Below are 23,691 nucleotides of genomic sequence, written 5' to 3'. Positions count from 1 at the left end.
ATGTCATTTGTCCTTCTCCTATCACGGGTCGTCCTGAGGCTCAAATGACATATTACATATGAAAGTGTTGCGTTAACTGGAAAACACTATACAAATTTAATTCTGTCATTAAGCAGAGGGCATGAAAGAGAAATTAAAAATGTGAAGCAAACAGCAATTATTCTACTCCTTTTTTGATCATCCCATCAAAAAGACAACAAGGAAATGAGTACATTGGGACAGAGGGTGCCCACTGCCCAACCCTGTGACTGCCAGGTTAAAAGATGTCGTTCATTTATCAGAATGGACTCGTTACTTCTAATGAAATGGCAGTTGATAAAGTGCTATGCAAAGAATATTTAATAAATGTTAGTTAATTAGATGGATTATCACTTATGGGCCATGGGGCTGCAGAGGCAGCAACATTTCTTCATCTGTCTGGGACTGAACCAGCTGACCCTCTCCAGTCCCTTCCTGGTGTAGAAGGAAAACAGCTGAAGGCACCTCAGAACTGTGCAGAGAACAAGGGTAGTTCTACTAGCGCTACACTAAAGACACAAGGCATCTCCATACAAGTAACCTCTTTCCAAAGTGAGAACACTGATTGGCTCTCCATTCTGGCAGCCCTTAGGGCACAGTCAGAGAGGTCCACCGTACAGTAAAGAACACAAGGGCACAAGTCAGGCCAAAGAGCGTCTACCTGTAGAGACATTAACAAGATAACAAGTCACCGGGACTTATAAAAAGCCCCTGTCAGAGAGAAAGTGTAGGCAGCTTGCAATTTCAGGAGATGCTCTAGAATGAAGAAAACCATCCAAATAGTCACCAAGTTAGAGTGTCATCATGCCACAGGAACTCTTGTCAGATGGTGACTCTCATTCACACTCACTGAGGCTTCTCTCGGGAATCTTTGGTCTCTACCTCTAACTACCTGACTTTTCCTGCACTTGGCTCTCCCAATTTTAGAACCTTTGGAAGTAATTCTCATCTGCCATATTTTTCTTCTCTGTTTTTTCTAGGAGTCCTTCCTTAACCTTGAGTTTCCCTTCTGCTAAAACTAATTACTTTTACCCAATGGGTAATGAATTGTTTGGGCTCTGCCTGAATCCACTAAATTAGTTCAAGATCAGTCTGCTTCAAGACTTATCCAGTATAGACCATGGGGAGATCCCAAAGCCTACTGACTGGTATGGGTAAGGGTTCAAGCTAGAAGGGCTCTGGTTTCAAGGATCCTAGAGAGATCATTTAGATGGGGAAGGCAGATGGCTCAGTGTCTGACAGAGTGCTGGGTCTGGAGTCAGAAGACCTGAATTCAAATTCAGCCTCAGACACTTACTAGCTGTGTGACCCTGGGCAAGTAATACACCCTCTACTTGCCTTCCTCCACTGGAGCAGGAAATGGCAAACCACTCCAGTATCTTTACAAGGGAACCCCATAATGGTGGTCACAAAGAGTAGGACATGACTGAACAATTGGCACCTAGAAGCCAAATCACCTTAGCAGTGTTATAGGCATTGTGTAATAGGCTGGCACTGCCAAGATTATGGGGAACTGAGCTGGACCTCTAGTCTCATCAAACCTTGACCCAAACAACTCAGCTGAATTCAATTGGATAAACCTTTACTAAGCTCCTACATGCAGAGAACTGGACAGGGCCATAATGACAACAACAACCACCCCTGCCTTCTAGGGGCTTCCATTCTTCTCCTGGGACACCACAAGTCCACAGGTGAGTAAATACACAGCAGGTATGGGTAAATAGAACATTTCTGCCTAGAGGGCAGAGCTCCAGCACCAACACCTCCCTTTAAGGGAACACCCAGCAGAGGTTTATCACCATTTCCCACCAGTTTCACTGCTTCTAAACTTCCTTGGACTTCACCAGCATGCCCCTATGGGGGAAATGGGGAGGTTCATCCCCACCCCCATACTTTTCAACTACCTTTTGTGTCCAGTCCTCCCCCATTGGATTGTTAGCTCCCTGAGGGCAGTCTACCAGTTCATTGGTACCTGTATCCCAAGTGCTTTGCACCATGCCTGGCAGAGAGTAAGTGCTTAATCAATGCTGACTGACTCGAGTTAAAGAACACTAAAAATGGGGAAGAGGGAAGACCGGGCAAGTGAAACGAAGCTGAGTTTTAAATCTAGGAATTCTTCTAAAGGAAAAGGGGAAGGGGGAGGAATCATCTCTAAAAAGTCCCAGGAGATGAAATGTCACTTACAGGAAATAGGCAGTAGAGCCATTTGACTGGACCACAAAATACATAAAAAGGAATAACACAAAGGAAGATAGGAAGGGAAAATACACAGCCAGGTGGAGGATTTTGTATTTTATTGGAGAGGCAATAGAGAGCCGTTGAAGATTTCTGAATGCAGAATTTTGGACAGATCTACATTTAGAAATATCAATTTAGCAACTGTATGGAGGATGGAGGGAAGAAAGACTGGAAACAGGGAATTAGGAGGTTCCTACATTAGTCTAGGTAATAAAGGCCTTAGAGTAGAGGTTGCAAATGGGGAGAGGAGGTAGGATACTGGAAATTTTGTGAAACTACACCTGGAAAGTTCTCCCCTGGCTCTGCATCTACTTTCATGATTTCAACATGATGTCTCATTCCGGAACGCCTCTCAGTGCCGGGAGCTCCTCACTCTGCACTGGTCATTTCTTTCCAGGGGCTCCATCTGGGGAGGTTCCAGGCCAGCCAACCTTCACTACTCCGGTGACTCGCTCTGTTTCTGGATTTCTAGACTTTAACATCAACCCCAACGTGAACACTTCCTCCTTCTGCCTGGTCCTGCCTTTCAGCTCCCTTTCATGTTCTGTCTCCTCCAGGGCTGGGCATATCTTTCTGTGTATTTACATTTATGCCCTGAGCAGTTAGCATCGCCTGGCACGTAGTAAACGTTTACCAAATGCCGGTTGCCTTGCCTTGCTTAATGGAATGAATGTGGGGAATGAAGGAAAGGCAAAAATCAAGGGCGATTTCAGGGCTGCAAACCTGGACCACTGCAAAGATGGTGATATTCTCTACAAAAAGTGGAAAGTCGGGAGGAGGGATAAATCTGAGAAAAATATCATGTGTTCAGTTTGGAACATGTTGACCTTGAAATGCCTTTGGGACAGATACATCCAGGTAGAAATGCCCAACAGGTAGCTTGTGATGGAGGACTGGCAAGGGCAGTGCTTAGGGCTGAATATATAAATTGGCAAGTCTACTGCACAGAATTGATCATTGAACCCATGGGAGCTGAGGAGATCACCAAAAGAGTGAATGAAAAATGAGAAGAGGATTCAGTGCAGACTCAGGAGGCAGGGAGGAAGGCTGAGCAGGTACAGTCAGGTAAGAGAAGACAGCAGGGAAGACAGAATGCACAAGAGAAGATGCTTGGTGTATCAGAAGCTGTAGAAAGATGAGGAGCAGTGAGGAGAGCGGTGAAGAGAAGGACACATTATTGGACAAAAAAACGCTGGGAAAACTGAATAACTGTCTGGGATGGACCCTATACACCAGCCACTAAGATAAGCTTCAAATGGAAAAATTACTCCAATCAATAAGGTCACATCACAAAAAATTAGAGGAACAAGGAAGAAATTACATTTTGGATTTGCATACGGGTCAGTGCGGTGGCACAGTGGATAGAGTGTTGGGCCTGGAATCAGGAAGATAAGTTCAAATTTAGTCTGGGGTACTTACATGTTGTGTGACCCTGGCCAAGTCACTTAACCTCTATTTACCCCAGTTTCCTCATCTGGGGATTCTAACAGCACCTATGTCCTAGAGTCATTGTGGGGATTAAATAAGACAATGTTTGTAAAATGCTTGGCACAGTATCTGGTCATTGTGGTTGTGGCTTGTCCTTCGTTCTCAAAGAGGACCATGACATGACTTACAATTGACTTTGATTTGAGGTCCAGGACCCACATCCCATCAGGACTATGCCCCCAAAGTTACCACACTGCATAGACCCTTTGACTCAGCTATAGTACTAGGCCTAAACCCCCAAGGAAATCAAAGACAAAGGGGAAAAGATTTATCTATACAAAAACACTTATAGCAGCTCTTTTCATGGCAGCAAAATACCAAAACGTTAAGAGACAACTTCTACTGAAAAATGGTTAAACAAGTGTATCGATATGTAGTGTTTGTGTTTGGTTGTTTCAGTCCTGGCCAAGTCTTTGTGACCCCATCCAGGGTTTTCTTGGCAAAGACACTAGAGTGGCTTCCCATTTTCATCTCCAACTCATTTTACAGATGAGCAACTGAGGCAAACAGGGTTAAGTGACTTGCTCAGGGTCACAGAGATAGTAAATGTCTGAGGCCAAATCTGAACTCAAGAGGAGACTTCCTGCCTCCCCGCCCAGCACTTGGCACTACGATGTCCCCTAGCTGACTTCCAATATGTACAACATGAAGTATTTATTGTGCTACAAGAAATGATTAACCTTGAAAGGTTATCAGTGCAATGATAAATCAGGAGCTTAAAAGAATGAAGACAAAACATGCCGTCACCTAACAGAAAGCTGACAGACTTAAGATGCAGAAAAAGACATACCTTCTCAGACACAGTTCACAGAAGAATTTGTTTAGCCAGACTACTATACAAATAGGTTTTGAGAAATTGTTGCAGGGTGTGGATGGGTTTAATTTAAAACTTTCCATCTGCCAGTAACATGATCTCTTCCCAGAATAAGCTGATCACCTGAAATCAATATGTCTTTAATTCAACTTTGGATACTGGGCCCTCCTCCTCCTCTCCCCTCTGATAGGAGGGCTAGAGGGTGGGGCACTAAACTCCTCCTAACTAACTCTCTCCACTTTGCATCAGAAACTCAGCTTGGTTTGCCAAGTCCCCCTCTGAGCCCCACATCCCCACCTCCACGTTCCATCCCCCTCCCACCACTTTCTAGTTTCCTTTGTACCTTGTCTCCTCCCATTACACTACAATTCCTTGAAGGTAGGGATTGTCTTTAAACCTAATTTGTTCACCCGGTGCCTGGCACAAAGTCTATGTTTAATCAATGTTTATTGAACTGAATTCGATCAGTGTGGAGGGATGGGTATTGGGAGAGACAGATTAATTTTTAAATTCTTACTATTTGAAAAGTAAAAATAATAATCTTTTTTAAAGAGTCACTGATAATTTTGGAGATAGCAGTTTCAGTCCAGGTAGACAGTTGCAAAGCTAGACACACAATGCTGAGAAATGAGTAGGAGGTAAAGTGAAGATGACTGTGGAGATGACTCTTTGGAGGAATTAGGCTTCACATCACAAGATAGGAACTGGAGAGGATGGTGGGGCCAACTTAAAGTTTTTTAGTACTAGGGATCAAATCAGCTTGGTGGTTCAGGAAAAGTAGGGTTCCCCAAAGGGGTCTTCAAAATGTATCAAGCCTAACAGTTCTAGTTAGTTTCCATTCCATAACAATCACATGCCACAAATTAGTCTTATCACCAATAATCACTCAGAACAGTGCCCAGGCGTTAAAGTCCTTTCCAGCATGAACATGTGAACAACACCTAGAAGTTAGATTAAGTGGCGGTATGAAGCATTTCTGAATATATATATTTTATAGTAGAGGATATTTCTAAAAGCAATTGAAGTGGAGGAACTCCAGATTCTTTCTTTAAAGGGAATGTTCTGGCATGTCAAAGCTACTTCAAAGGATAAAATGAACCTATTGCAATACTAGCACTTCCTTCTCAGGGTAATTGTGAGGATGAAGTGAGATAATATTGTAAAGGGTTTGCAAACCTCAAACCACTATGGAAATGCTAGCCTTGTTCCTACCAGTCTGTAGCGTACAAAGGGAAGGGGGATAAAGGATCGGTCACAAGTTGTACGCAAGGGGGCGCAGGAAACAAACATTCTTCATAGAGCAAGAGGCAAGGTCCACTCTGAGCATGTAAATTTAAATTATTGTTCTTAAAGCACAGTCACACAGACTCCTAAAATGTTTTCATACATAGGAGGCCAATCAAACTGAAAAGTTTCCTTCTCATTATATTTCCCAGATAAATTCAAATTTTCCACAACTCAAAATAATATATCTACAAAGACTGAATTCCTTGTTCAAATTGAGACTTTAAATTACACGTAATTACACTTAATTAAGAAGACAGTCTTACTTTCATGAAGATGACAAGTTTCTGCTATTCTGAAACCAGCCAATTCTCAAGGCCTTGCTTACTTCCAAAAGCCATTAGAACTAGATGACTACGGCTGTAATAGATTTATGCTTGAGCACAGAACTTTCAACTCCGAGGAATTCTGGACAAAGTCACACGATCTAAACGCTCCTGTGACTTGGCTAGTAAGTGCCACACAGCTCTGGGCCGAGCTCTGGCCAGCAGACCCACCCCAGCCCCACCGGCACCCAGCATAAGCATCTCTCAAGGGACAAGTGCAGCTTAGCAGGCTTCATTCATACATGCACATGCACACGCACACGCACACGCACACCTCTGCCCAGATAGATATGCCTTCACAGGCTTCACACACACACACACACACACACACATACACACTTCTGCCCAGATATGCCTTCATGACACTTTCTCTTCACAGTTATGCATAAGGCTAACCTTGTCTATGCAATTTAAAATGACAGGCAGAAACAAAACGTAAAAAAATTCAAAAGAAATAATGAAAAATAAGTGGGAGGGAAAGAAGCCAGCAGAACCAAATCACAAACTATCCTACAAAGCATCATTTGTAGATAAAAAAACAACTTGGTCAAGAAATAGAGTGGAATAGATCAGGTAAACAATACACCAAAGCAGACAAGCACGGGAGCCTAGGGTCTGAATAAAATCAAAGAGTCCAGGTAGTGAGGGAAGGACTCACTGGTGAACAAAATCTGCTGCAAAAACTGGAAAGCAGCCTGGCAGAAACTAAGGGGAGGCCAGTCTCACAGAGCATGTACACTGAGACGAGCTCCAAACGGGTGCACGCCTTATACATAAAAGGTAACATGACAGCCAAATGAGGGGAGCAAAGAAGAAATCACCTGTCAGTTCTATGGACAAGAGAAACGTTCCTAACCCAACAAAAGATAGGATTACAGAAGAGGAAATGACAATTTTGATTACATAAAATTTTTAAGGTTTTGCACAAACATAACACACATGGTTAAAATTAGAACAAAGTGACCATATATGAATTTTTTAAATTATGAAGGTGGGAAATGAAATGATTCAGGTGGGAAAATGGTCACATGCTGGGATCCCAGATTCACCCCAAACCCTCCTTTGGAGCTTAGACATGCACCACATGACCAGGCTGTACCAGGGAATCACCTTTAGATTCCCCCATTTAACTGGGAATCCACAGGGGGATCCCCTTGAGTATTGCTGAGATCTTGGAATAGCCAAGTTGCAGCAAAATCTATTATGTCACACTCTGCTGCTTGAGGCTTTTATGACAAAGTACCCAGCAGAGGTCCCCATGCCAACACAAAATTAAGACTTTAGAGAACAAGGGATACTGTGATATATGGAGCCTCCATGGGGAACAGGATTTGGTCATCTGTGGCGCATGACAATTTTCACAGAATGATGCAAAAATGTTTTTCCCCCACTTACTTGCTTCCCTTCTATTTTGCCACAAGATTCCCTGCTAACAGTCTTCTTTCCAAGATATATAAAGAACTGATTCAAATGTATAAGAATAAAAGCCATTCCCCAATTGATAAATGATCAGTGCATGTGAAAAAGCAGTTTTCAAAGGAAAAAAATCAAAGCTACCAATGGTCATATTTAAAAAAGGCCCCAAATCATCATTAATAATTAGAAAAATGCAAATTTAATCAAATCCAAGGTTCCACCTCAAATCCATCAGATTGGAAACGTTGATTTAAAAAAAAATGATAAATGCTGGAGGGAATATTGGAAAATGAGGATGTTAGTCATTGGTAGAGCTGTAAATTGATCAAGTTACTCTGGAAAAGAATCTGGAACCATGCCCCCCAAATTTCTAAACTATGCATAGCCTCTGACCCCATCATATCAGCACTAGGTCTACGACCCCAAAGAACTTCAAAGAAAGAGGACACTCATTTCTCCTTCCTTCATCTCCCATTAGCTACTCTGCTTGATTTCATCTCCTGGAAAATTCTGCCTCCCTCAGGATAAGCTCATCAACTGAAGTCTCCTCATCATGGATGGCTCTGATCAGCTCTGACACTCAGTTCCTCTTCGGGCAAGAGGACAAAACAATCAACTTCTCCCAAGATCTCCCTTAGTCTTGTCCAAAAATATGTCTCAATATAATATATACCCCCTGAGCTTATCACCTCCCCATTAGGAGATAGGTAATAACAACAAGAATCTATACAGTGCTTTAAGGTTTGCAAAGCATTTTATAAAGATTACTTCATTTTAGAGACAACTAGACAGTGCAGTGGATAGAAGGCTGGGCCTGTAGTCAAGAAGACCTGAGTTCAAATCCAGATTCAGACAATTATTAGCTATTGTTGCTGTGTTTGTCCTTTGCTCTTGAAGAGGACCATGCCATCAGAGGAATGATGACATGACTTGCACTTGACTGATCTGAGTGCAGGAGGGCTGTGCAGGTCACCAGCCTCACTTCTCCTCCTGAGCCATCTGGGTCCAGTGGCCTGATATTCATCAGTATGACTGGAGATGGCCCAGGATGCAATGCGGGACCTTGACCATTTTAGGCTAAGGTCTTATCACATTCTCCCTTTGAGTGAGGTACACCCATTCAATGAATCGGCCTCTTTAAGTAATTACTCCAAGGATGGCCCATTTTAATAAAAGAAAAAAATAACCAAAAAATGAAACTGGGAGGGGAAGTCCCTCAGGGTTCCTGGGTAAAGTTCTTCACAACAGCCCTTGGAAGCAAGAGCAATAATATACAAAAATGTAAGCAGCAGAAACCAAGCAGCTTGAAGGCAAGCTGTTTTTTGTTGTTTTTTGCTCCTTTTGGCCCAGGGTCAGCACAGAGTGAGCAGGTGGCAAATACTTGTTCAACTGACAAAGCAAGTTAGCATTACTCTGAAGAAAAGAAAATGGTTGAAATGACGGATTTCTTAAGACATCCACCTCAATTCTAGGGGAGAACGCAGAGTGTGACACAGTTTAGAGGAAAGGTATAGGGCGGAGGGATGGTGCCTGGAGGGGTCAAAGAAAAGCTTCTCTTTCCCCAAATCCCTCCCCACAACCTGCCAGTCTCTGGAGCTGTCCCTTTGGCATAGGGACCACAATGCCACGTTGATGATGCCTGACATAGGGGATGTGGGAGATAATGATGAGCCTTTTGGGGCTTTTTTTTTTTAAACAAAATTGCCAGTGATTGTGAAATGAGACTGATCCTTATGAGAGGTTTCACGTGTGTGTGTGTATGTGGTAGGAGAAGGCCAAAAAAAGAGCACTGATCCATCAGCTGGCAGCAGGTGGACGCCAAGGGGTGGCTAGCTCTTGTCACAAGAGGTTCCAAACCATGGCCATTCTGCTTGTTACTCATGTGAGGCTGTCTTTGCCACCTTCCTAGTGGAGAGGCACTCCTCTAGTGGATAGGACCTCAAGAGAAAAGGGCGCATCACATTCATAGAGTTTTACAGTCAGTCAACAGATATTTATTAAGCACCTACTATTTGTCAGGTATTAGCTGTACAACCTCTGCATCAGTTTCCTTAACTGTAAAATAAGTTAATAATAACATCTATTTCCCAAGATTGTTGTAAGAATTAAACGTAAAGAGCTTGGTAAAACGCCAAGTACAGGGAGTTACATGCTTGTCTAGTAATAATCAGTAATAAATGTTTGATTTTTTCCTTATCCCCACAACAACCTGGGAGACAAATGCTATTATGAAGAAACTGAGGCAGACAGCATTTAAATTACTTCCCCAGGGTCACACAGTTAGGTAGGATTGGAACTCAAGTCTTCCTGACTCCAGTTCCAGTGCTCTCAATCTACTGTGCCACCTTAAACCACTTATCAAGAAGAATTAATTAAACTAGGACTGCCCGGGCTGAGAAGTCTGTATACCATAGGGTATACTGGATTCGGGGCTGGAAGACCTTGGGAAGAACAGTTTAAGTTTATAAATAGCAGGAAAAAAATCAGGAGAAAGAAAAAGTAAGTGAGAAGTGGTGAGAACCATCATGGGGCAAGCTCCTGGAAGAGACTAGACAGGGAGGCTCCATGGTTTGACCAGCAGGAGCAAGGATTCTGTAGGCAACTCAGGGATTTGGAGATGTGGCCTAGGGAAAGATGACGGGGCTCACTGCCACTGACTTCAGAGCTGCCTGCAGTCTTTTCTTCACCACACCCCCCCCTCCCCTCCAGCTGCTGCCTGGCCTGCAGAATTTGGCTCAGCCAAATTCCTTAAAAAAGCTGTCTACACTCACAGCCTCTCACCCGAGGCCTCTTTGCTCTCTCCAGCCCTTTGCAGTCTAGCCTTCAGTCACATCACTCAGCGGAAGCTGAGTGACCAGCAATCTCTCCATTGCCCATCTGACAGCCTTTCCTCAGGTCTAACCTCTTCCTACCTCCCCTCTCCTCCTGGTGATGCTCTCCCTGGGTTCTCACAGCACCACCTTCTCCAGGGTCTCCTCTCCAACCACTCTCTCAATTTCCTTCCCTGGCTCAATGTCCACACCAAGTGTTCTAATCATGGGAGTTCCTCAAGGCTCTGTCCCAGGCCACCTTCCCTTCTCCCTCTGCAGCCCCTCGTCAGCTCCCGTTAGTTCAACTACGGCAATGACTCGCAGATGTTATTTGGTCCTCTTTGAAAATGGCCAACAACCAACTAACCAATGAGACAGATATCTACATGTGTGCACATGTGCATACATGTGTGTGTACTGTGCATGTGTGTACATACATGCATGTGTTTGCATGTTGTATATCTGTGCATGTATGTATACACACAGAGATTTTTTCTGACCTTCAGCCCCTCATCACTACATGGCCTTTTAGACATTTCAAACTGGATAGCCCAGAGATGTCTTAACTTCAACATGTCCAAAATTGACCTCACTTTCTTTCCCCATAAACCTACTCTTCGAATTCCCTTATTCCTCCCAATAACACTACCATTCTTCCAGCCTCTCATATTCATAACCTCAACATAAGGGGTTATCAGCCCTCATTCTCTCCTAACACACATTTCCAATCAGTTGCCAAGTCTTACCATTTCTGCCTTCAAATATCTCTTTTGTCTGACTGCTTCTCTCTACACAGCTGTCATCCTAGCCCAGGCCCACATCACCTCTCACCTCAATGATTGCATCCACCTCCTAAATGGGACTGTACCCCCCTCACTCCCCCACTCCTGCCTCAAGTCTCTCCCTGCTACAATCCATTCCGTACAAGAATGCTGCTAAAGTAATTGTCCTTAAGTGAGATCTGACAATGTGACTCTCTTAAATCAACTCTAGGGGCTTCTTCTTGTCTCTAGGAGAAAACAGACACTCCTCTGTTTGACTATTAAAGCCTTCACAACCCGGATTTGGCCCAATTGGCCTTTCTGTCCTTCTCATATGGCACATGATCTCCTGACTCTCAACTCTGCAGGAGCCATACCAAGACCACTTCCTCCTGATCAGTCCCTCAAAGACAGACCCCACTTTCCTTCTACACGAAGGCTTTCTGGACTACTTGGAATTAACCACTTTGTATATGTTGGCATTTATTCATTTCATATTTATTTTCTATCTTTTATATATACTTGTCTTCTCCCTTACTGGAATGTCTTGGGGTTAGGGATTCTTTCATCCTTTGTACTGAAATCCTCAAAGATCACTTAGTTTAGGGCATATAGTAAGTACTTAATAAATAATTGCTGACTGACTAGTGAAGAGGGAGGGAGAATCTCTGCTGAGAGAGAAGGGGGGTGGAGGCATCAGAGGCTCTTAGAGAAAAAAGTTTGGGATAACTGCTTTACTCTGGAAAATATGACCTTTGGTAAGGGAAGAATAGGGTTATGCAGTGAAGCTGGGAGGATTCAGTTGTGACTGGATAACAGAAATCCTTTAGGGATCTGGTGGGCCCAGCTCTATCCCTCCAGCAATCCTCAGCAGCACAAGAGTAGAAATGGAGGTGGATGGCATGGGTAACCCAAGGATCATACAGTGAAAGGACATGATGACGGGATTTAAAGGTGAAAGACAATGAAAGTTAAATGACAAAGGACAGATAGCAGAGCCAAAGCAGCTTTTTGGAGGGTTCATTTTTAGTGAAATCTTTTGTTTTCATACTGCCTAAATTTCCCTAGTATTATCCCAGAAAGCCATCTCTTATGTAATGGAGGAAAGGGTTGGAGGCAATTTCCCACATGGAAACAGGGAGAGGGCCTGCTTCCAGAAAGGCCTGATGGAAGTGGATAGAAGCACTTTGGTTTTTGAGTTGGAGCACTGCAGACATTCTGTAACTGGTTCTAGCCTGGGAACCATATGATGAGGAGATAGACTGCTGATTGGCTATGAGAGGCAGTCAGTCAATGAGCATCAATTAAGCACCTACTATGCACCAGCACTGAGGATACAAAAAGAGTCAGAAGGTGGTCCGTGCTCTCAAGGAGTTTATAACCCAATAGGGGAGACAACAAGAGAATGAATGTGAACAAACAAGCTATAAATTGGAAATACCCAACAGACAAAAGGCACTTGAAGTAAGAGGCATTGGGAAAGGTTTCCTGTAGAATGCGAGACTTTAGCTAGAACTTGAGCAAAGCCAAGGACGCCAGGAAGCAGAGACGAGGGGGGAGTGCATTCCAGGCACAGGGGACAGCCAGGGAGAATGCCCAGAGCTGAGAGATGGAGGGCCTTGTTCATCAAAGACAAGCTGGAGGGTGTAAGAAGACTGGAAAGATTGGAGGGGAGGCTTTGAATGCTAAACAAAACATTCTGTGTTTGACTCTGAAGGTAGTCAGAAGCCACTGGACGTGGGAGTTTGGGGGGTTGACATGGTTTGCCTGTGCTTTAGCCTAATAGAGAATGGATTAGAGTGTGGAGGAACTTGAGGCAGGCAGACTCAGCAGCTGGTTATTGCCAAGCCCAGGTGATGAGGCAATGATGGTCTGTATTAAGATGGCGGCAGTATCAGAGGAAACAAGGGGACATAATTGAGAGACACTGCAGTCGTGAAATCAAGAGGCCTTAGAAACAGATGAACTATGTAGGGTGAAAGAATGTAAGGAGCACAGGATGACCCCTGGGCAGCAATCCTGGGATGATGGGAGATATACCCTCAATGGTAATAGGAAAGTTTGAGATGGGGGAAGGGTATAGGGAGAATGATAACAAGTTCAGTTTTGGACGTGTTGGATTTAAGATGTCTACTGGACATTCTGTTCAAGATATCTGAAAAACAGTTGGAGATGCAAGACTGGAGGTCAGCATGGAGGTTAGGGTAGGACAGGCAGATGTGAGAATCATCAACATAGGGATGGTAATTAAACCCATGGAAGCTGATGAGATCACCATGTGAAAGGGTATGGAAAGAGAAGACAGGCTTCTTCTGTTCTTTGCCTCTAAGTGTTCATCTTTCTGATTTTAGGTGAAGGAAATCAGAGACGGCTATAACCTTATAAGCAAGCCATTCAAATTCAAGAACGGAGTCCATGATGGGATCTGTCAAGATGAGGATACAGAGGTATGCTTGAGCTAAAAGCATTAGAGAAATATCTTCCACAGCTCCTCAGGAACACACCTAGAACCCTGAGGGGGAGATATAACAAGATGGAAAAGGAAGGCCAGCAAATCATTACATTTATAACAAAGAACTGTTGTTAGAAAAAATAAATTGTTGAAAAAGAGGAAATAATGCATCAAAAAAATCTGACAATACGTCCAGTATTCTACAACCATGGACTCCCTCCCCTTCTACCAAGGAGAAAGAGGTGATATTTTCAATAAATTCTACATAATTGCAAGCTCTCTTAAAAGAAAAAATTAAGATAAGAAACAGATTTATCTTCTCAAAGAAAACAGAAATATCACCTTTATTCCAATACTGAGAAAAGGGAGAGGATTTGTGTGTTGCATTGCAGAATCTGGATTGCAGGGGACGTACATTCCAAATGCTGGTCCTGTGGAGGAACTGGGAAGACACATATATAAAAGATCACAGAGTCCCATCAGGATAGATGTGCAGGACGGCTTCCATTTGAAACTACGTCTTTTTCCCACTAACAAGCTTATAAACTCTCAAAAGGAAATTATTCCATAACTTATTCCTAAAGACATAAAAATGTGCAAATATCATACGATGAAGCATGAATCAAATGGAAATACTTAAAGGAAGAAAAGGGTCCTCAATCTTCAAGAGTCAATATAGGGTCATGCCCTAAAGAAATACATTTATAAACTCTGATACCCTCTTTGACAGCGAGGGATCTAGGCACCCCATAATCCTAGCAACAAAAAGCTTCCATCACAGACTGATCCACGTGTAGGTAATCTGGAAAGGTTTGGAAGTTTCCAGACAAATTTCTATCTTCCTCAGAGTAGCTTGGTTGGAGTCCCTTAAAAGCATTCTCATCAAAGGTGAACACATTCCTCTTGTCATCATCCTCCTCTGACATTAATGGGGTTTCACAGAAGAGAGAGATGAGCTGCGCAATGCTGAAAGCAGCAGGCCCTTCCATTTAGCCTCTTTAAGGGAAAGTCACATAACTTAGGAGGAGACAAGCAGGGAGCATGAAACAGAGATATCAAGGGAAGGGCACATCCAAATGAGGCAGCCCATCAAACCCCATACTCTAGGGCCTAGATCCTAGACCAAGAGCCCCAAATCCCTTAAAAAGCAGGACTAGAAACGAGCAGGGAAGAAATTCAACGAGGGATGTTTTCAGGCTGCTGTGGACATAATGATCTCCAACACGCAGTAGAAAGACATATTTAATGGCGTCTAGGTCCATGCTTCAGAGCAGCTTAGACATGCCAGGGTCAGGGCAAGAAGGTGGCTTGTAGATTGCCCAGACATCGCTCAGCTAGGAAACCAGAAGTCTGGGGCCTAGAATAAGAGATTCCAGATATGGGAAGTTTCAGAGAAGGGACAAGGCAAAACCAAGGCAGTACCAGGATGGAGGAGTCTGGTTAGGCCATGAACAGCCTGCTGGATACCGACAGATTGTCCGAAAAAACAAAGGCATTACCTCACAACACTTCTGACCTAATAACGACTGAGGTTATTTGAGTATGTTTGGTTCAATATTATATTAGCTGGATTTTAGCGTTCTTGTGGAACAAAATAAAGCATGAACCTGATTTATTAGTGAATAAAGGAAATTTAAAGAAATGGATGTCTTTTGTGAACTCCAGTGCTAACAGTATCAATCCTATCTACTTTCATTTCTGAAGTGAGGGGAAGACTTTCTTATCGTTCCTCATATATCTCCATCCCCAGTGTTACTGGGAAGAAGGAAGTTTTCTGGAACACAGCTAGATCATCAAAATCCCACCATTCAACCAATCATCAGGTCTTCCGACAACTCAAATGGAAGCCAAAGATTTCAGAGCAGGCAAAGGAGCTTAATCCATTTGGATACATGGGGATGAAAATCACCATCCTTGCCAAGGACCAGAAGGCAGCCAGACCTAAAGTAGAATACACAACACTCTAGGTCTAGGAAACAAGTTAAGGATTAGGTTAGAAAGTTTGGGTGACACTTAATCTGGGACTGAGCAGATTTCTTTTAAACAAATTCCTAATTCCCTTACCCTGCTGCATTTCTTAATTTCTGCATATTCATTTTATATTTCTGATTGGTCTAAGGCCAACAGGTACAGATAATTAGATAAATACCAGGACAGGAGAAAGGCAATTCCTGACTAAGAGAAGGGGTGAAATTTGGATTGTAGTGCTTCAAAGAAACTCTGTTACTAAATATAACTTTTGGGTTATATTTGCTTAGCCTTGGCGGCGGCAGGGGAGGGAGGGGAGACAGGATACAGAAAGACCTTTTAGAGATGGTAGTACTTGAGATGTATCTTGAAGAAAATGGAAAAATTGGTCAGTGGAAGAGATTACTTACATATGATCTAGAAACAATAAAACATAGTAGTGATATCAAAAAACTCAAAGACTTCCAAGTATTCATTATTCAACAAAAACTTCTAGGAAAACTAGAAAAGTCCAGCAGAAACTAGATATAGAGAGCACCTCATACTGTACACCAAAGTCAGCTACAAATGGATATATGACTTATGTATGAGGTCACATCATACAAAGGAGAGGAGCAAAAAAGAAAGTGCCCAGAGAAATTCTGGATAGTGAAAGAGAGAATGACCATGAAAGATAAAAGGACAGTTCTGATTATATAAAACTGACACATTTTTACACAAATAAAATGAATCCATTAGAGTTAGGAAGAAAGAAAGTACTTAATGGGGGGAGGGATCTTTTCAGCAAGCTTCTCTATGAGGGTCTGTTATCAAAGATAGATAAGAAATTCACACAAATGTATAAGAACAAAAGTCATTCCCCAATGGATAAATGGCCAAATGATATAAACAGGTAGTCCTCAAAGGAAGAAATCCAAGCTATCCACAGACATATGAAAAGATGTGCCAAATCACTAGTGATTAGAAGGAATGAATTAAAACTACTCTAAGGCTCTACCTTCTGTCTTTCAAGCTGGCGAAGACGACAAAAAGAGGAGTGACAGTTTTGGATGACAGGCACACCAGGGCACTGTGCTGGTAGATCTGGGGACTGATGGAACCATTCTGAAAACCAGCTTGGAACTATACCTCTAAAGTCACTGACCTGTGCAGACTCTGACCCACGGATACCATCAATGGGTCCGTAATACAAAGAAAGCAAATAAAATTCATTTCTACCAAAGTATTTATTATAGCAGGTTTGTTGTCATTGTTGTTTGTAGTGGCAAAGAACAGTAAACTAAAGACTACCTGAAAGTTGGAGAGCGGCTGAACAGTTTATGATATAGGAATGCAATGGAATGTTATTGGACTGTAAGAAATGATAACGACAGTTCAGAGAAACCTAGGAAAACTGGTATGAACTGAGGCAGAATCAGGAGAAAGCTTTATATAATTACTATGCAACATGAAAAGAAAAACAACTTTTGAAAGATGTAAGAATTCTGATCAATGCAGTGACCAACCGCAGTTCTTAAGGACTGGTAACCACATAGGCTGCCCATGTGACAACAAGGTGAGGAAAGCAAGATTCAGAACAAGTCACAGAACCTCGGACACAGCCAATGTGAGGATATGTTTTGCTTGACCGTACATATTTATGACGAGGGTTTGGTTTGGTTTGGTTTGGTTTTTACAAAAAAAAAAAATTGAAAGTAGAGGAAGGAAGGAAAAGGGAGCTTGACAACAGGATTACCAAGATGATTTAAAGAAGAAAGTAATAAGGACAATAGCAAAAATACTTGAATTTACATAAAGCTGCAAAGTTTGGAAAGTATTTCATATATGCTAAGTCATGTGAGCAAGTAAAAAGGCTTATTTAAACTTTTTTAAAGGCATGAAAGATAGAAGAGGAAGGTCAGTAGTAAACACAGGTAAGTAGGAAAGTTCTAGAAATGACACGTTCGAGTTTTTCAGGATTCCAGGCCATATGATAAACAAGATGGAGGATTAGACAGGTTTTTCTGATGTCCTAGCCCCCCACACTTCTCCAGAACAGAAAATGTGCAGCAAAGATAAAGAAGCATCAGTCATCTCCATAATGTAGTACTCCTAGAATCCAAAAGAAGGTATAAGAAAAACTAATGAGCCCATGGACTCTACCATACCCTACCTACAGCTAAGCTGCCCCAGCCCACCTGGCTCCCAACAAAATCTAATCGATTCCTCATCTCCCCTTCCTCTTCCCAATGCCATGGAGAACACAAGCTGCGGAAGTCTGCTCAGGCCAGGATGGAGTCGTCACCACTGCAACTGTGCAGATCAGGAAGAATCCCTGAACCCCAGGCACACCCCAGGCTGTGTTCTGTATGGCAAAAGATCCCTGCAAGGGAGTCAGGAACAGGACACATGTTTGAGCTTAAAATACAGCTCCATACTACATCCCACCCCTGCCACCCTCCCAGAGCCTCAGAGATCCAGACTACAAAATCAATCCCATAGCATCAGTGTGTTGGGCCAAACAGCTGAGGGACAGAAGAAATGTGGAGAGGAACTAAGGAATCTAAGGATCCCAGGTTTCCAGAAGAGCTGAATAGCACAGAAAATCCTTAACCATAATCAAGGAAACAATAGAAGAGAACTATCCAAAGCTTCTAAACAAAAACAAAAATGAAATACCAATTGAAATAACTGAAAGATCACTTCTGAGGAAAAAACAAACCAAAAAAACAAACCAAGACTGCCAACTCCAATATACACAGTGGTTAAATTTAAAAACTTCTTCCAGAAACAAGCGATGAGGAGAAAGTCCTTCAAATACAAAGGAAGGAAAGTCAGATAACACAAGCCTATGCTGCACTCACCAGAAAACATAGGAGGCAATGGAATAATGTGTTCCCAAGAGCAATAGAGCTCAGTATGCAGCCCAGAATGACCTAACCTGCCAATCTGGGCTGAATTATAAATGAAAATATAATAAAGAGGCATTTTAAAAGTATTTTAAAAGACCCTCAGACTTGAAATTATTTGCTTCTCAGACACCCCAAACAACAGAAGCACAGGGAGAGTGAATAAAAGTGACAGCCAAGGACATCGACTTCTAAATGTGCTCAAGGAGAAGGGGTGAAGGCAGAAGTCCAATGGAGGTAACAGTGAAGAGTCAGGCCTGGGGCATTAGATACCTTGACAGTGGGTGAATGGATGTTTGGGGGCTTAAGAGTGTACATAAAGGGGGAGAAAGGAGCCAGGTAATAAAGAATGTAAAATGTGTCGTAGCCAGGGCGGGGTCAAATCAAAAGCTAGCAATGAAGGGGAAATGACCTTTTTGGTCTCAGTAAGAAAAGAACTGGGAGTGGGTGAATGGGGAGAGAATTGAAAAAAGGGGGAAAGGACATAGCTCCGAACCCACAACCCATAGAACATCTGTAAAAAGGAACTCATGGTGAATTCTGGAGCAGCAGAGGCCACAGAACAGTGGAGCGAAGGAGATTTCTGTTCCAGAGGGACCTGCAAACCTCTCGCAAAAGGTCCTTCACACTGCGGACTGGGCGCCGCAGACTGGGAGCTGAGCACAGCCCTGCCACGGCCACGGCACCAAGAGGAGCAGATCCGAGCAGGCTTCAGCGACGGGATCTCCAGCGGCTGCGCAGGTCCCTCCACCCACAGGTGACAGGGGTCAGTGAGAGGGTCTCTTTGGAGGGTCGAGAGGGAAGTGGGGTGCCCCCATAACTCAGGCCCCCTCAGGAGGCAGCAGCTTAGGCAGCGGCAGACCAGGGCTCCCCAAACAGTCAGGAGCCTGGATCCATTGTTGAAGGTCTCTGCATAAACCCCTGGAGGGAACTGAGCCTGAGAGGTGGCCCTGCCCCCACCTGAGCACCTAAACTTAATCTCACACTGAATAGCAGCCCTGCCCCTGCCCAAAGACCTGAGGCTGAGAAGCAGCATTTGAATCTCAGACCCCAAGCGCTGGCTGGGAGGATCCAGAGGCGAAGTAAGGGTGAAGAGAATATTCAGAAGTCAAGTCACTGGCTGGGAAAATGCCCAGAAAAAGGAAAAGAAATAAGACTACAGAAGGTTACTTTCTTGGTGAACAGGCACTTCCTCCCTTCCTTTCTGATGAGGAAGAACAATGCTTATCATCAGGCAAAGACACAGAAGTCAAGGTTTCTGTATCCCAGCCCACTCAATGGGCTCAGGCCAAGGAAGAGCTCAAAAAGAATTTTGAAAATCAAGTTAGAGAGGTGGAGGAAAAGTTGGGAAGAGAAATGAGAGACATGCAGTCAAAGCATGAACAGCAGGTCAGCACTCTGCTAAAGGAGACCCAAAAAAATGCTGAAGAAAATAACACCTTGAAAAATAGGCTAAGTCAACTGGCAAAAGAGGTTCAAAAAGCCAATGAGGAGAAGAATGCTTTCAAAAGCAGAATTAGCCAAATGGAAAAGGAGATTCAAAAGCTCACTGAAGAAAATAGTTCTTTCAAAATTAGAATGGAATAGAGGGAGGCTAATGACTTTATGAGAAACCAAGAAATCACAAAACAAAACCAAAAGAATGAAAAAATGGAAGATAATGTGAAATATATCATTGGAAAAACAACTGACCTGGAAAATAGATCCAGGAGAGACAATTTAAAAATTATGGGACTACCTGAAAGCCATGATCAAAAAAAGAGCCTAGACATCATCTTTCATGAAATTATCAAGGAAAACTGCCCTGAGATTCTAGAACCAGAGGGCAAAATAAATATTCAAGGAATCCACAGAACACCGCCTGAAAGAGATCCAAAAAGAGAAACTCCTAGGAACATTGTGGTCAAATTCCAGAGTTCCCTGGTCAAGGAGAAAATATTGCAAGCAGCTAGAAAGAAACAATTCAAGTATTGTGGAAATAAGCAGCTTCTACATTAAGGGATCAAAGGGCATGGAATAGGATATTCCAGAAGTCAAAGGAACTAGGACTAAAACCAAGAATCACCTACCCAGCAAAACTGAGTATAATACTTCAGGGGAAAAATTGGTCTTTCAATGAAATAAAGGACTTTCAAGCATTCTTGATGAAAAGACCAGAGCTGAAAAGAAAATCTGACTTTCAAACACAAGAATGAAGAGAAGCATGAAAAGGTAAATGGGAAAGAGAAATCATAAGGGACTTACTAAAGTTGAACTGTTTACATTCCTACATGGAAAGACAATATTTGTAACTCTTGAAACTTTTCAGTATCTGGGTACTGGGTGGGATTACACACACACACATGCACACATGCACACACACATAGAGACAGAGTGCACAGAGTGAATTGAAGAGGATGGGATCATATCTTAAAAAAAATGAAATCAAGCAGTGAGAGAGAAATATATTGGGAGAAGAAAGGGAGAAATGGAATGGGGCAAATTATCTCTCATAAAAGAGGCAAGCAAAAGACTTTTTAGTGGAGGGATAAAGAGGGGAGGTGAGAGAAAAATATGAAGTTTACTCTCATCACATCCCACTAAAGGAAGGAATAAAATGCACACTCATTTTGGTATGAAAACCTATCTTACAATACAGGAAAGTGGGGGATAAGGGGATAAGCAGGGTGGGGGGGATGATGGAAGGGAGGGCATGGGGAGGAGGGAGCAATTCGAGGTCGACACTCACGGGGAGGGACAGGATCAAAAGAGAATAGAAGTAATGGCGGACAGGATAGGATGGAGGGAAATATAGTTAGTCTTATACAACACAACTATTATGGAAGTCATTTGCAAAACTATACAGATTTGGCCTATATTGAATTGCTTGCCTTCCAAAGGGAAGGGGTGGGGAGGGAGGGAGGTAAAGAAGTTGGAACTCAAGGTGTTAGGAACAACTGTCAAGTAATGTTCTTGCCCCTAAGAAATAAGAAATACAGGTAAAGGGGTATAGGAAGTTATCTGGCCCTACAGGACAAAAGAGAAGATGGAGACAAGGGCAGAGAGAGATGATAGAAGAGAGAGCAGATTGGTCATAGGGGCAATTAGAATGCTTGGTGTTTGGGGGGGAGGGGAGAAAAGGGGAGAAAATTTGGAACCCAAAATTTTGTTAAAATGAATGTTAAATAAATAAATTTTAAAAAAAAAGGTAAGACTTGGAACAAAAGGGGGGGCGGGGAAAGGAAGGAGGTCTTGCTCCTATTGATGAAGAGACATGGTCTGTGAAGGGGGATGGAAATGTCACACTGAAATGTGATCTGGGGGTCCCAGTGCTTGAAAAGTCCCTTCATCTTACCTCAAGAAGAGGGAATTGGAGCTGCTGGGGACAACTTCGGCAGGAAAGCATAGAGAAAGGGGGAGATTTTGAGGCAAATAGGGAAAAAAGATAACTGGGGGAGAGCACAGATCATGGATGTCATGGGGATGTCATCCCATCCCATTGCAGTGTCCTCTCTAACACCTGAAATAATTGGCATCATTGTGGAAGTGAGGCACAGTGGAAAAGGGGAATCCAGAAGTAAACTCTACAAGGCAATGGCTAGGAGAATAGACAGGAGAGGATAACAGAAGAGGATCAACATAAGAGATTTTATGAATGCTGAAGAGACAAGATAACCAAATACTTTGGGAGGTGAGTAATAAGCTGAGGCTGACACCAAGGTTGCAGACCTTGGTGAGTAGAAGGATAATGGTAACTTCAACAGTAATAAGGAAGCTCAAAAGAGGGTAAGGTTAAGGGAAAAATAATGAATCCTGTCTTGGACATGTCGAGTTTGAGATGCCAAAAGGACACCCAATTTGAGAGATGTTTCTAAGAGACAGCTAGTGATATGTGATGACAGTTCAGAAGAGAGATTAGGGCTGAATACACAGATCGGGGAATTATCTGAATGAAAAATCACTGAACCTGTGGTATCTGACAAGATCACTAAAGGAATGGACTAAACAAGCCAATAAAATGGAAAAGAATGAAACTGGATAAGATAACAAAATCCTACAATCTGTTGCTTACAAGAAGAATTTAAAAAACAACTACATTCCAAAAAAACCCCCAAACAAACAGAGTAGGGGAAAAAAGCATCAAGTGAATCCAAAAAAAGTAGAAGTTATAATCATGCTACCTGACAACAACAACAACAAAAAAAAACATTTAAGAAATAAAAAGGGACAAACAAGGAAACTAAGTTACGCTGAAATGAACCAAAAACAAATCAGTAAACGTACTCCAAATGTCTTGTCATCCAAATTCATAAAGGAAACGTTGTTTGAGCTACAAGAAGACTAGGACAATAGCAGAACAGTGACAGGAGACTTCAATATCCCTTTCTCAGTTTTGGATAAGTGTAACAGAAAGATAAACAAAGGGGAAAATATGGAACTGAACAAATTGCTGGAGAAACTATAATTAAAAGACATGGAATCTTCTAAATGGAACTGCAAAAGAATATACATTTTTCTCAGCAGCACATGGAATTTTTACAAAATCTGACAATGTACAGAGACATTGCAAACAAATGTCAAAAGGCTGAAATAGTTGATATATTCTTTACAGACCATGATGCAATAAAAACAGCAACAGGGTCAGGTGCCACCAACAAAAGATGCAGACCCAAATGGGGACATCACAATGAAATCCTAACTAATGAATGGATCAAAGAGCAAATCACAGAAACAACTATGTAAAATAAAATTGTCATTATGAATATACAGGACCCGACCCCACTGCAGATGGGTAAGTCCAGAGAGAAAAAAATGGTACTTGAGTAAGCTTTACAGCTTGAAGTCTATGATTCTAAGACAACCCTATTTAGTCTCAGGTCCCATTTTTATCTGCCAACTTATACATTCCTCCTTCTGGCCTTAGGCCTACTGCCTTTCAGGGTCTTAGTGGGAGGAGAAGAGGGTTCAATTATACTGATTTTTACAATGATACCACATAAAGACAATTATTGGCTCTTACTTTGACCTAACATATGCCAAGAGGTTTGGCACATGCCAGAGCACCTAAGATACAGGCTCCCATGTGGAAGACACCAGGAATATGCTTATAGGAGAAAAGAGGACTGGTATTTGCAATGACATTCTGCATTGGCCTATCATGTGGTGGAGAGCAGTGATTTTCCATTGACTGCAGAGCCAAAACTGGCTGTGTTTTTAAACTACTTGATAGAGACAATCCTCTTTTCCTC

General features: G+C 42.6%; 1 protein-coding gene and 1 long non-coding RNA gene across 4 annotated transcripts in view; one reads left to right on the top strand and one right to left on the bottom strand.

Annotated features, from left to right (window-relative positions):
• Positions 1-23,691, bottom strand: part of TTC28 (tetratricopeptide repeat domain 28) — a 702,579-nt gene that overhangs the window by 616,508 nt on the left and 62,380 nt on the right. The gene's annotated exons all lie outside the window — the stretch shown is intronic.
• Positions 1,432-18,462, top strand: LOC140499087 (uncharacterized). The gene is made up of 3 exons (XR_011965274.1): positions 1,432-1,709; positions 13,507-13,602; positions 16,588-18,462. It is a non-coding gene; the product is annotated as an uncharacterized lncRNA (long non-coding RNA).

The sequence above is a fragment of the Notamacropus eugenii genome, chromosome 4, assembly GCF_028372415.1.
Source record: "Notamacropus eugenii isolate mMacEug1 chromosome 4, mMacEug1.pri_v2, whole genome shotgun sequence".
Lineage (NCBI taxonomy): Eukaryota > Metazoa > Chordata > Mammalia > Diprotodontia > Macropodidae > Notamacropus > Notamacropus eugenii.
The sequence above is the reverse complement of the archived record's forward strand: the minus strand, read 5'-3'. Positions and strand labels throughout refer to the sequence as shown.